We start from the raw sequence: 15201 nt of genomic DNA on the forward strand, positions 1-15201 counted from the left end.
TGGAACATGGTTGCAGCTCAAAAAATCAAGGTTAATTTTCTACCCCAAGCACAATTGGAGCAATTTTTGTCTCCCTCTCTCTCTCTCTCTTCCCCCCGCCCCCCCCTCACTTGGTGATACAAGTGCAGGAGAACTGATTTACTGGTTCACATTGAACTTCTGTCCATGACAGAGATCAATAAAGGATATCTAAGAAAGAGTATAACAAGTCAGGTAGAGACTGATACTTCTTCCACATACTCTCTCAGACCTTAACAAGTTGCAGCTCTGGGAGCTGTACAGTCAAATATGGAATCTCCATATTTCATAGTCTTCAGTGGATTTTCCTTCCTGTATTTTTCCCTGTTGCCTTTTGAAGTCATGACAAATTTCAATGTCCGCAATACTTTGTGGACCCCGAGACCCCGAGTATAAATCTGCACTGTGGGAGGAACCACTCTCTGGTCTATGTTTTGAATCCCTGTGCTTCAGCTATGATTCTCAAGTGGTGTCAGCTTTGAGAAGAATCAACAAGCAAAAAGAACTTTTGCCCTAAGTCTCAAAATAAGAAATTTGATGAGGTTCACAAAAAATATCATGACTGTTTGTGGGTTTTGACTGCTAACTACCAGCTTGGATCAAAACAGCAAATATTGAAAAACATGAAAACATTTTAAAAAAGTCAGTATTGGAAAATGAAATATTAGAAATTTCAGAAGACATGCTGGCCTTATTGTAAGATTCCTTGCAAAAAATTGTAAATTGTTCAGTGATCACCTCAGCAAACTTACTTTAGAGGTTCTCAGATTCTGCCCAAATCAAGCATATCTTGAATCACCAGCTGTTTGGGCTGGTTTTTACCTGCATTTCAGATGTAAGATTAGACATGGCACAAACCTAAGCACTGAACCTTGGCCACGGGCTTGAAGTCTACCCAGATGCCTTCTGGTGCCCTCACGCTCATGCTATCCTGATGAATCATCTCAACATGGGCAGCCTTTTGACTTTTACTTTCTTTTACTTTGAAGTTTCTAATGGCAGTACACCTTGAAGATAGTTATTCCAGTCTTTTAGTACAGGATAGAGAGGCTCAAATTTTCTATTTGCCTGTTTCAAGTCTTCACTGATAATCAAGGTAGCATAACGAAAGGAGAAGTGTATTTGTGATTTCAATTAGTGTAAACCTCTGATGGATGAGAAATGTTTTCTGTGTCTCAGGAAGGTGACTTAATCCAGTGTTTAGTATGTGCTTTACCTCTCAGTACTAGCGGCTTGGCTAGTTGTAAATCTGATCCCCAGTGACATGTAAAACCATACTTGTTGCATTGGTACTACTGTGATGTCTTTGTAAATTGTAAACAGAACATCAAATTAAGCCTTCTTCAAGCTTTCCCCTTTTCCCAAGGTAAACAGAAAAGTTGCAGGGAAGAAGGTAATGTACACAAGCAGGACTGTCATTAGCTGGCAGCTATCAGAGCATTCCAGCTGCAGTCAGACCTACCTATCTTACGCTGAAGAAGGGGAATGCTTATTGCACCACCAGCTCTGGGCAGATAGTGGACCCATTACCTCCTGACTGCTGGGGATGATCATGAGTTCATTGATAGTATCGCCCCCTTTACACAGACAAACAAGCTGATAGCAAGGACATTCAGGATTTAGAAATCTGGCTGGTTTCCAGGTAAACAGGATCTCAAGAGTGGTTCATTTCTGCTGATTTCCCAGGGCCTATATTGAAATGCTGTGAGAACATGTGATTTTTCCAATGAGAGGCAGAAAGGAAGGTAAGCAGTACTTATTTTGTCCTCATCTCATCTTCTTGTCTCCTTAGCACAAGAATTCGTGATTTCATAGTCCTCTGTTCAAAATTGCAGGATTTCTGATCCTCCAGTTGGAATAATATGTTGGTCTAACCAAAAAAGCAATAGATAGTAGGAATAACAGACCACTAAAAATGCTGCAATGAAAAAACTGAGTCTAAGAAACAGAAACCCTGGCTCTTTAGCTGTTAAATAAATAAAAAATAGACTCCTTTGGTTTTAACATGCCCATGCCAACCTTTTAAGGAAATATTAGCAAAAGAAGAAAAGGGTCAACCCAAAAGAAGACAAATGAGATGCACTTAAGCTTTCAGGTAGATAGATACAGGTCAGAATAGTTTCACATGTACAGTGTGGACATTGCAGAAACATTCCTTTTCCAACAAGTATTTAAACACAGCAAAGGGTGATTATAAACACACCTTTTAAATTTGGTCTCAAGCTCCTTCTGGGATGCAAGGAATTCAGGGTTGTTGCTTCCATATCAAAAACCCTCCAGCTTCCCCAGACAGCACAAAACCCATCTCTGGCTCAGCCCTCTCTTCTCCCTGCTGACAGATGGGAGCCTTGACAAGCAACATCAGAGCCTGAAGTTAGTTCCCTTCACTAACAGAGGCTCTGCCAGGGCTTATGCTGTGGCAGCAGCAAGCTGGTTTTCAAGGCAGGGAAGGCAAGGGAAAAAGAAGCTTGATGCCAGCACAGTGGGGTATAGTCTCCCTGTGTGTCTTTAAAGGGGCACCAACAACTTAAAAATCAATCTTCTGTCTGAAGCTTCCTTATCACCTGCAGTTACAAGTAGCACTGTCCAGTACCGTATCTGAGAGAAAGCATATATGTGAAGGTTTTGGTGTACTTTTGTTTATTTGTTTGTTTGATTAGTGCCTGTTTACTCCTTTCCTTCATTATCAGCGTCAGGTTGAAAAGCTGCTTAATTGCGCCTCTGGCACAGTCCAATCAGTTGTCAGTCTGCGCAGGTTTTCATCTCAATGGAAGAGATGTTTTTGTGTATAACTGCAGGTGAAGGGAGGGGTGAAAAGGAGAGAGAGAATGTAATTCAAGAAAAGGTGAAGAGAAAATAAAAATAAAAGTCACTTTCTAAAAATTAACTGGATACACTGAGACCACCTTTTTTAAGCACAAAATGCAGACAAAGAGGCACACAGTGAGTCAGTAGCAGACTCAGGAGAATAATCTGTCAAGAGCTAGTGCACTAAAGAAGTAGCTTTTACTTCTGACTACCAAGATACAGGTTACTTTCTTCTTCTGTAAGGCAGTATTTAGGAGCCAATTCTTCCACAAAATAATACTAAGCTGTTTTATACAAGAGGAGGTTTTTCTTGCTAGTAAATGGAAATTGGAGCCTGGCTGTAGTAGAGCTCTTTTTTGACCTATAGCACTGTATTAGGGGAATTATACTGTACAAGTAAAAGAGAAGAAATAGCTTAAATGGCAGCCTACCCCCCAAGGGAAACCTGACTTCAGTAGTAAACTTTAACTCAATTTCAGCTCCTTTGAGGTCAAATCTACTTCAGTTTTGCTTGGTTTCTTGTTTCCTTTATTTTCCCTTTCCTTTTTCTTTTCTTTTTTTTTTTTTTTTTTACTTTCCCACTGACATTTATTTTGAATGGCATCCTTACATCATGTTTGATTTTTTTTTCTATCATTAAAGAAAAAAAAAATTGTTCTCTTTCCACCCTCCTCTTCTGCTTGAAGATGAAAGCTACAGGCTTCACTAGCCCTAGAAGGGAAATAATAATAATAATAATAACATCTTCCATTTAAATAGTGCCTTTCATCCCAAAGCAGATTACATGTTGGCCAATTTGTGTTTTCAGTTACATGGCTATGCATCCAGAATAATTATGTCAGAATCATTAGTGTCTCTCTGGATTTATCCCAGAATTAATTTCTATGGGATTTAGGTATGTAGAGGTCAACTACATCACTCTTCCCTGCTGCAGCAGATGTTCAACATTCACCAGTAGCATATCAGTCCCAAGCCCAACCTGTTCCCGTACATAGATGTCCTCTGTCATGGCTTGAGCAGGATCACAACAGTTTATAGCTCCACAAACCTTTAGATTCAGTCTGTCATCCAATGGTGTCAGAGGGTTCTGGAGACCCTGGACAAATTTTCTTTGATCTGTGGGAATGTGTAGCATAGTAATATGTGAGTGTTTTTACAAATCACTGTGCACTCCAGTCTATGTCAGAGATAGGATCACTGCAGCCCTGGCTGAAAAGCCACACTGCTGAAGGCCTGGGCACTCCCAGCCCTCATCATTACATAGTACTGCAGGTAGCAAAGAATAACATAGACAGTAAGTGCAAATAGAGCTGTTGAATGGTCTGGGCAAGATGCCAAGGCTAGAATACAAAACCACTTCCCACTGCTCTGTTTCCATCTTAGCATTACCTTTTTCTTATGTCAAATTGAAGTTCTGGGGGCACAGTTCTTTCTTCCCATGGTTTTATAATGCCTAGCATGGGGACAAGGCTTCTCAATGTTACTGCAAGAAGCTAAAAGTTATGTTAAAGTGTTACTGTAACATCTATATAAACTGGAGGATGAAGGAACAACTGTGCTGAAGTGCACACCTTGACCATACACTGACTGCTTGTCAGGATGAGGATAGGGCATGTGTCATCCTCCCAAGTGCCTTAGTTTCCATGGAATAAAACCCCAGCACAGGGTGGGAATAGATTGACTATACAAACCACAATATGTCCTTCAGTGTGGATACTCAGGGACAGAATGGTGTGGAGCACAGCAGAATGCTCAGTAATCTAGGCACAACTAGTGCCACTATCTGAAGTCTTTCAAATTAGATTAGCTCACTCATGCTTTAAAAGGCCAATGATTTATATTTTATGGTGTAACCTCTTATTGTTATCTCTTGCCCAGACCTTTGTATTTATCCCTTAAAATGAACCCTTGCATTTGTGGGGTCTCCCAGAAATCTCATCTGAATCTCATTCATTAATTTCTCTAGGCAAGCTTGCCCGGAGATCAGTCCATGGGTGAGTTTCCTCATGATATTTCTGGTACTTTCTACCAGGGTCTAATGTACCAGGGTCTGGTACTCTTCTACAAGGTCATGGTTAAAAATACCATGAGAACAATCTATTTCACACCATTTTCACATGAAAATGAAACTTAACAATGAAGCTTTTTCTAAATTGGAGAAAAGAATGTTTGGATCAAGTTCAGTTTGAAGTTTGAAGGGTGAGGGTAAGGAGGATTTATTCTATCCAGAGAAATTGGTTTGGTCACCTTCAGCTATAGACTGTACAAAATTCACAATATCATGTAGCTGGTTCTTGTATAAATAGATTGTACATTTACAAAGAGAAGGATTAAAACCATCTTCTTTAATTACATCCTATAATTCATAGCAGGATAACCTTGTAAAAGATCAAACAGTAATGGGGGCAGAAAGGGCTTAGTGCACGGCACAGAAGAATAGCAGGAGTTTGGCCTTTCCAATATACAGTCTGCAAAGAGTCGTGCAGGACATGACCGTTTAGAAACTCAGAGACGAGATGAGAGAGAGGACATTACTGCTGCCTGAAGCTGTAAATGTTTATTCATGTAGCAATCAATTCTAGCTAGCTACCTCTGATGCAGACACACATACATATATGACCTCTCTGTATCAGAACAGATCTCAATAATTTATACACTTCTCTACATAACATCTTTATGAAGTAGGGTGTTTTTTCTTCTACTCTTCTGAGTAAGGGGCTGAAGTGCAAGAAAACTAGGGCTGAAATGTTTTCCAGTATCAGAAAAGGATTTATGTCCCCAAGATAAAGAAAGGAATTCAGAATTCTCCAGCATTGTCTTATTTCTAGAATCTAGGGGTTCACAATTTGGGGGTTTTATAAACAGTGTAGCATAAAATAGAGTTAAGCTCACTCTGAATTTTCTTTTTGCTCCCTCCATGTTTGTTTTCTTAACTGCAGTGAGAGTGGACCAGGTCCTCTACCCCATAATTGGCTTGACTATATAATGTGGTGTTTAAGGAATCCTCCACAGAGTGGATTATGTGCATTTGTCTTCCTTTTGGCTAAGGATCCCATACTCTGTGTGTGTTCATTAGCCAAAAGGTGAGCATGCAAAAGTTGTGTCATTGCCACCTCCTAAAAATTATCTCTTTTCAGGCTAGTAGTTCCACTGCCTTTAATGCCTATATCTTCTTCTTTACGCAGCAGTACAAGTTTGATGTAGATCAGGTGAGGGCACATAACCCATTTGTTTCAACTTGGAGTAGACAAGTGACAGATTTATATTTTGAGGCTGGTTCTATCCCTCCTGTAGAAAATCAAAGATCTGGCTTAAAATTAGAATTGTAGTCAACAGTTCATCCAGCATAAGGCCTAAGAGTGCAAAGTTAATCCATCAACGCCCTTCGAGTAGGATTTAGCAGAATTGTCTATTGGTCTATGTGGTGCTTTGTGTTGGCTAGCTGTGGACTTTTATCTTGTGATAGGAGACAGACTGTATCAATGCACCAGGTTCTCCATCAGCCACCTTCTATCAAGAGATATCCCAGTCTTCTGAACTTGGGCCAATTGCTGATGTGAAGCGGTAATTGAGACATTTTTCACCTTAGAGAGGGAAGAAGTTCAGATACATTCCTGGAGTTTTTCTTGTTGACTAGCTCTGCTCTGTTGCCTGTTCAACACATGGGCTTTGTAAGTTGCTATGTGTAAAGTCCCTGCACTGGTAGTCCGCAGACCTGACACTTGGCTTACAAATCACTTTGCTGGAAAGAGGCATGAAATTTGTCAAAGATAGTTCAGTGCTGAAGCTGGAGCATCCAACGGGTTCACTTTGTACCTTACCTTCAGCAACTTGCCTGGAGTTACACAGGAAGGTTGAAAAGAAACAGAGACTTGAACCTGTGCGTTGACTAGTTTCTTATCCCCCAAAAGTTTATAGTCTGAAATCACTAACATTAAGATTATTCCCTAAGGTAAAGATTAAGGAAATCTTAATTTGTCTTTTTTTTTTTTTTCCCCCCTCAGTTTGATGGGAAATATTATTATTTCTTTTTTTTTTTTTTTTCTATCCCCTACAACTTCTACAGCATCTGAGTGTGTCTCAGCTTCTCCATTTTATGTTTTTATTTTGCTAACTGGTGACAATGATTCAAACCTGATGTAATTTTCTTGTGATTTCATTGCTTCAGAGTAGAGCAGAGGAAAGGACTCCAGCTGTTTATATGCAGTATGTAACAATTACAAATTTAATTTCCAGAACCTGTCTGCAGGTGTGGTAACAGTGCCAGGAGAGTGAAGACAGGTGGTTACAATGAGTCATCTTGGGGTGAATTTTGATCTGTAAGCCCATATACGCAGCTTCCACAAGAAACACTGACTGTATGCTAACATGGTAATGTGCTACTGCCCAGCTTCTTTTCTCTGAAGGTCCACTAGCTACAAAACATTGAAGGTGTAATGTACCAGCAAAGTAAGCTACAGGTAGGGGACAGATCATTTATCAGCACAAGTTATCAGAGCTGTTCCTATGTTTGAGGTAGGAAACTTCAGTTTCCTAATCCCAACTCTCTGCAGACATTCATGCTGGAGAATCTTGTTTCTCCTTCTGCAGCCTTACTGTTTATGAATAAATTGATATGATCATTTTCTTGCAGCAAGACTGGCTCTAGCTTGCATAACTTCTCCTTAACAGCCCTAATATTCTCACCTCAATGTATTTATATAAAAAATTATACCTTTATTTGGCCCTTATTTTCCCAGGTTAAACTGGATAAGCTGTCTTACTCCTCTCTCAAAGAATGGATTCTTTACTCCCAAATCATTATTCTAGTTCAATCTAAAGCGATTTTTCCTAACACTTTTTTTCAAACCAGAATGGGGGATGCTGCTTGAAGTCACCAATAGATTTGTAAAATTACAGTTGTGCTTCCTCTGAATAGAATTATTATTATTATTATTGTTACTATTATTGTTGTTATTATTATTATTGATACCTCATGTTGGTGATCAACAACTTCTGATTGCCTAATAAACACAGCTTATATCCTCTTGATTCTTCCCTCTTCTGTTATTCCTAGTTCAAGTACTTTGAACATACAGCACAAATGAGATGATTTGTGCCTCAGTACGAGACACTGTGCTTTTCCTAATATACTTCTTTCTAGTTCTATTACTTAATTCCTCAGTCTGCTCCTTTTCTGCAGTACCCCGATTCCCCTCTGTGTTGACAAAGTATCTGGCTTTGTGTCACCAGCAGTCTGAAATAACGTACTCCTGTTTCCAAGTAATGAAAAGGGAACAGTGGTTCTAGCTTATCTGATCAAGAATACTGTTCCTCTTCCCTAATAATTCACCAGCCAGCTCCTTACACATTTATAGCTCCTCAGCTAACTCCTCATCTAATTCCCATCCCCTCAAGCTTCAATAATAATTTCTAGCATGGACCATATTAAATGTTTTCTTGAACTTCAGGCAGATTAGATCTATTAAATTTCACTTGTGTAGAAAATCAGTTATCTTATTATTGAATGGTATCAGTTCAGTTTGGCAGTCTATCTTTGGTAAATCCATCTATTTTATCTTTCTTATCTTTCTATCTTTAATATTTTTTCCTTTCAAAGTATATTCTAAAACCTTGCTTACTATTGAGTCTAGACAAATTGGTCTATAGTTTCCTAGGCCAGGGATCTGATTTAAAAATAACAGGATGATTTTTGCTTTCAGAGAGGATGCAAGAAATTCCTCCCAACCCAGCCCAGCTGAAGAGAAACAATCCGTGCAAAGGACATGAAATGTATCTTCCCGAGACAAGTGATGACCTCCTCAAGCATAGGTGGTCATGAAAAGCACTGTCTTTTGAGTGCCTGTTGAGCATCCTTGGCTGAGGCAGTTCATGCACTCACGTCATAGTGCTCCTCTCCTCACTGTCTCTGGCTTCTGTGTAGTACTGCTGCTGTCATGCCTGATTCTGCCAAGGCTGATTTCAGATAGAGAAAGAAAGAAAAGAAAAGGGGGGGGGGGGGGGGGGAGGAAGAAAAAAAGAAGGTATTTAAAAAAAGGAGAGGGGAGAGAGAGCGGAGAAGAGTGTCAGAGAAAGTACTTAATTGAACTGTACTTGTCCCTTTCAGGGAGCTTTATGATCTATACACGTTGGAAATCATTTGCATCTCCTCCTCAGGACCTTTCATAAATAGCACAAATTATTTTGCTAGTTTTCCTCCTGGGATTTTTCGCTTTTCATATTTGCAGCCATGCCAGCTTAGCCAGACTTTTAATCACTCAAAGAGAACATCCTGAAAGATGCTTTCCTCTGTCCAAAAGGCAGCTTAACCTTCACTGCATCAGTCAAGGCTGTTTGGCCCTACTCAGAATATCTTTAATCGTGTCTGCATCAAATTGCAAAGCTCTGTTCTCCTTTACTATCTCCCTCTTGCTTTACTTTTTTTTTTTTTTTATAGCTGCTTTCTAAGTTGCCCCTGTTCCCATGACACTATGACTAGTTTTGGATCATTCACCGTGTTTAAACCTTTCAAGAACATTTTCCACATGGAGAATCCTCTTAAAGTGAATACATCATTGTACATGATTATCCATGCTTAAAGGAACAATCAGCAGAACAATATGTCCTGTTCTCAGTGCTGCTTGTGAACTGCACTTTCTTCTTCCTATTTCTTAACCCTCCTAGTCTGTTGCAATTTGTTTGTCTGAATAGTTGCTGGGTTGGAAAGCAGCTGCTGGTAAATTGTCCATCAACAAGCCATAAAATTTAGTTCTGATTAGAGCAAGTATGTTTCAAAAAGACTGCAATGTGAGTTTGGGGCTCTTTCTACCCCTCAAATCATGACATGAAGCTGATCAGGAAATGTCCCATTCTGGCAAAGCCCAGCTTCCTCAGATCAGTTTTCTGCCCTCTGTACTTTCTGAATTTCCTGCTCGCTTTGCCCTTCTCTCTCTCAGCTTTCTTTGGACACCAAAAAAGCCCCAAGGTTCCAAACTTCCATTTTTCTTCCTCTTCTACATAGCCCTCATCACACTTATCTGAACTTGCTGCCAAGAAGTCTGGTCAAAATGGGAAGAATGTCTGGAACATGTGGTTCCCACTGCATCGCTCCCCCTGCAATCTGAACATTTCCCATCACTATTTCTCATACCGATGTCAAACATCAAGAATGGCTTGGTCCAGGTCATGATTTAACCATGAGCTGTAATGATTCCCATTTCTGCTGCATTAGTAGAACAGTCCTAAAGTCTACGTCTACTATAGTAAATTAAACAGTGCCAGAGACACAAACACTTGAACTTAATTAATGTTCGTGGGATGGTTTCCTTCAAAGAATTCCCTCTCAGTAAGCAATTCCAACATGACACCCTGTTCTGAAGCATTATGGAGCCTTTCACATGATGATTGCTCCATTCCTGCTGATATCATTGCCAAAGAGCAATCCTGGATATGCTCACAGTAGTAGTACAGGTGTACTATAAAAATATTTTAAACTGTTACTCTTCTGGGATTACTGGGAGCTCACAGTAGAGATTCAGGCAGCCCATCTATGGTAGCCTCAAAAAGGCTGTCTCAGGGTGCTGTGCTGGTTTATAACATAAATATACTTATAATTACCATCCTGGCCCTGGCTTCAGCCTCACCATTCTCCATTCCTTCCTCCACCCTTGCTGTGTGTGATATTTTTTTTTAAATAAAGGCTTTTTTAGCCACTAAAGAACTGCTTGTATCCTAATTTTCCCCTGGTCCTGTGTAGTAACTATACAGTGTTTAGAAAACATTGATGATTGTTAGCTGTGTTGGCTACTTCTTTTTCTGCTACTTGACTGTTAAAGATGTGTGGGTTTATGACTATCTGCATATATATACATAAAATAAATCTGGAAAATGGAAATATACATTGGAAGTGTTTTCTTGTAGTAAGAACTCCATAAGGTTCAGCTTTCTGTTTTTGAAATAAAATGTATTCAAGCTGCATGTTATTTTAACAAAATAAGTACTTTTACCTCTGCTTAATCTTTCTTTTCTTTTTTTTTTTTTTTTTCATCCAAAGAGACCAAACCTGCTATATGCAGCCTGCCCTCTTCCTTCAGGCACAGAGGTGTTCTCAGTGTCTTTCCCCCTGTTCTAATGTTTCTACAAAATGGGAAGTTCATGTGACAACTACAGTCAAGTCGGTGTAAAACTTACATTCAACCTCAAGTTCACAGTTCAATGGAAACAACATTCAGCTTCCAGATCCTTATTGTGTTTGGATTTTTTCTTTCATAAAGCACATACTTTTCCTTGAGCAATAGCAACAGCTTTGATGAAGAAATAATCTCTGCAAAAGCCTTCATTATAAAATGTGAGTTGTGAAAAGGTTACACATTCACTTCAGCTGTTTATGCTTAATACTTCAGTCAATTATATCTAGCTAACAAATGGATATCCGTAACTACAAATATATATTTTTCTTGTCATGTAATGGTTTTGAGGGGATTTTTGTTTCTTTGTTTTGTTGGGGTTTTTTTCTTTTTTTTTTCCTTTTTTTCCCCATTAGTCATTGATTTGCATATATTTGTTCACCAGATAGGAAACCTGGGACAAGTTTTAGGTTTCCTAAATTTAGTCATCTAAATGCTCTTCCTAAGTACTGTTCTAAATACCTTAGGACATACATTTATAATCACTATAAATCTCTGTATAAATAGATATAAACAGACACATGCGTGTGTGCGTGTGTGTATCCATATAAAGTCTCCTATATGTGATCTGCAGTCAATAAACAGATTCTGAACATTATATTGTTGACTAAGGTAAGACCCACTTCAACTAATTTTATCCCTCTAAAAGCTGGGTGCATGAATAATTCATTTGGCTTGGCTTCCTGTACATTCAGTGGAGAATGACTGTAGAGGGTTCTTCATGCCAGGTCACTTAGGTATTGACACAAGCTGAGACTATAGATGTCCTGGAGAGTCTTCCCTCATTCCAAGACATGGAGAGGACACAGATGAATGACTCCACTAGACAGCTCATTTCTTGATAGCAACGCTTAAGCCAGGTAGATGGATATTTAAGTACAAACTTAACTTTTTAACAGGAAAGATACATCATTGCTATCATAAAGTTTCTGAAGTACTTCAAGTTAGACTGTGCTATTCCACTTCTTTGTACCAAAGCTTGAAACTGAAGCTTTTGCTCACAAGAGCAAATTGAATTGCACAAAATGCTTTAGTATTCATGGGATTTGTCTACTTGTTTGCTGTGCAGCATCACAGGTCACAGATAAAAATCAAGGCTGCATCCCCATGATTAGGGAAGTGATTTTGGTGCCCAGGCACTGGGACCTTCTGGGAGAAAAGGCACTGTATAAATGTGAAGATATCACTGATAGTTCTTATCAATAATAATAATGCTAAATAACAATCTGAAAAAAGACAAGTATTCTGGTGATGAAAAAAATATTTAGCCACTGCTCTTTTCATATTAATGAGATTCGATTTTTCAATCAGTATGAAGGACAGCACCTGTGCTCCTTGCCTCCAGGTTTATCTACATGGGTGGAATAGATTCTGAAAACTAGCACTTAGAGAACTTTCTCAGAAAGATATTTCCAAATGTCAGCATTTTCTATTACTTTGTCATTGACTTCTAATGTGTTTTCAGAATGATTTGGTCCTTTCTTGGGTAAAGAAGAAAAATGGAAATCGAAAAAAACTTATATCATTCATTATTATGCAGCTTTCGCATTGCAAAACACAATTTATAGCTAAAAACTCGCCTTCCTTTCTGCTGTGCCACTTCAAATGTCCAATGCTAAACAGAAAGTGCTATAAAAATGTCTGCCCTCACTCTAAGAGATTCAAATGATTGACAATAAAGTGGAAAACTGTTAAACATGTAACCTTGGCACGAGTTCCATGGAATATTTATTCTCCCAGTGTTGTACTCTTTGGTTTTGTTTTGTTGGTTTATTGGATTGTATTCGCTTCAGTTGTGCCTTGCAGCATCTATGCACGAGTCAAATGCCTGCAATGGGACTCCTGGCAGAAAGAAAGCAACAGGAGACGGCTCACAGACACAGAACGTATGTGCTACGGGCTGGCTCAAAACTTCGGGGACTTGTAACTGTCTACTCTGAGGGGCAGCATGCCACCACACTACCTGGGAACAAACTACAGAAATCATTGAAGGCTGGAGAGGCATGATCATTTCCTATTGCCTACCACTCCGAGGCAGAAAGTTACCTTGTGGAGCTTAGTTACTGCTTTGGCTTGGACAGCTTCTCTGGGTAATGAATAAGTTAAGGCTGGAGCCAAGAGGGCTCCTCACTGGGTATAATATTGGGTGAGTAGCTGCTGTAATCCTATATACAAGTGCAGCAACACTAAGTAGGACAATGGGGAGGGTTTAGTCCTTCTTCCCCGTAAACACACTTTCCTGTGAATTTAAATACGGCTGTTGCAGCCTAGTCCTGTATAATTCAAAACACAGAGGTGACCATAAATTAAACTTGAAAGAATTATTACACTTGAAAAGGATTTTAAACATATACCGTACTGCTTGCTGCCTGTTGTTTCTCTACTTTTGTGGAATTTTTTTTTCCTCTTTCCCTGGTAAGACAATGAATTATGATTTTCCCCAGAAAAGAAATCTTAAAATGTAACACCCTCAGAAATAATATATGAAATATGACATTTCCAAAAAAGAACCTTTTTCAGCTGTTATTGCAAAACTCCGCTGTGGTTCAGCAAGTGAAGGAAAAACAAAAGCAAACAAACAAACAATGACAGCAGCCAGGACTATAATGTACAAAGATAAAAATAGTAATAAAATAAGGAAGATAAAGGAATCTACCAAGTTTAGCTAGAATTAGCAAAGGGCCTAATGCACTAACTTCACGATGCTGAGTGGACTAAGGTTTGATGGAGCTGCAACACAGACGAGCTTTTTCACATCACTTGAAATGGAGGGTTCCCATGTAAAAGGCTACAGCACTCTTAACCCCTTGGTAAATCTGTGCCTGTGCACTGTCAGTTCTGTGACTGGGATAATCTTTTGGTTATAAGGGATCAATTCCACACTCTTGTAGGTAAGACTGACTTCCATTCGTGGTTTACTATCTCACTGACCATTGCCTGTGGTGTCACTGCACTCTGAGCAATGGCCTTCAGAACTGAAGAAAAACTTACTTTAGCCAGTAGGTACTCTACTTCATCAGGTGGTCCTAGAAAATCCATCTCCCCACTGCTACAAGAAGCTGAGATTTAGCTAGCTAAATCAGCTACAGATGATCTCTTGTCAGGGATTTCCTAACCTTTAAGTGCTTGACTTTGCGAAGTAAGTATCTTTAAACATAAGGCGTAGGCAGAAAGGTGAGTCTATCCACTTGATTGTGTTCTGTTGTGGTGGGTTTTTTTGTTGTTGTTTGGGCTTTTTTTATCATATTTTTTTTTCCCTGCCTGTCCTTTTTCTTCTTTTATTTTTTTCCCCCCATTTGGGGGACAATATGGGGCATTCACATAGACTAAAATGGTTAATGTCCAGCCTTCTTCTACAGTGATGCTGAAAGATACATCCCTCTATGGGACAATTAAGAGTCCAGATAGCATTCCAAATCACCCTCTGGAGGATCGCTTTCAACAAGCTTTTCCATTGCCTACTGAACAAAGACAGATACCCATAAGACTAACACTAACCTTTGTGTATATTATGTTTCCCATCATGAAGGTTTTGTATCTTATTTAAACAGTGGTACTACAAATTATTTTGATGAACTACCTCAAGATGAAGCGGGAACATGTTAAATGACAAAATTTTTCTTGTGGAAGAAAATCTTTGTTTCTGTTTAAATGATATGACTCTACATTCTCATTGATAAGGAAAACAACTGCTTTTCCTCAAACAGGGGGAAATAAATGAGGTAAAATAGTAATGAGAAGAGGTTAATACATGATCAAAATTCCCAGTGCTGCACTATAATTTTCAGATCTTGATTATTTTTCTCTAACTATAATAGCAGTTTCTGACCCTTCTCTTGGACAAAAGAAATGTTGGTGAGATCTCCTTTGACCAAGTTAGAGCTTCTATTCTGTGGTTTCCTAAAACTTCTCAAATATTAGCTTCCCAGAAAAATGTTAATCCAATTTCCTGATGACAGGAAGAGTATAAATAAGCAAGCTCATCTATTTGTTCATATTTATTTCTCTGATCACCATATTTGCATCTGAGCATATAAGTATTAGTCCTACAAGGATCTTCTTGCAACATTAAAGGCTAAAATAGAGCAGGAGATTGCCCCCAGAAAGGGCAGTGGAACTGAAGGCCCTGAATGTTAGTTTTCTGGTTTTGTTCTGAGAAGATTTTTCTTGCTTAGAGCTTCTGTGATGAGGAGAACCACGGCATGTGAAG

This window comes from Mycteria americana, chromosome Z (genome assembly GCF_035582795.1).
Source record: "Mycteria americana isolate JAX WOST 10 ecotype Jacksonville Zoo and Gardens chromosome Z, USCA_MyAme_1.0, whole genome shotgun sequence".
Taxonomy (NCBI): Eukaryota; Metazoa; Chordata; class Aves; order Ciconiiformes; family Ciconiidae; genus Mycteria; species Mycteria americana.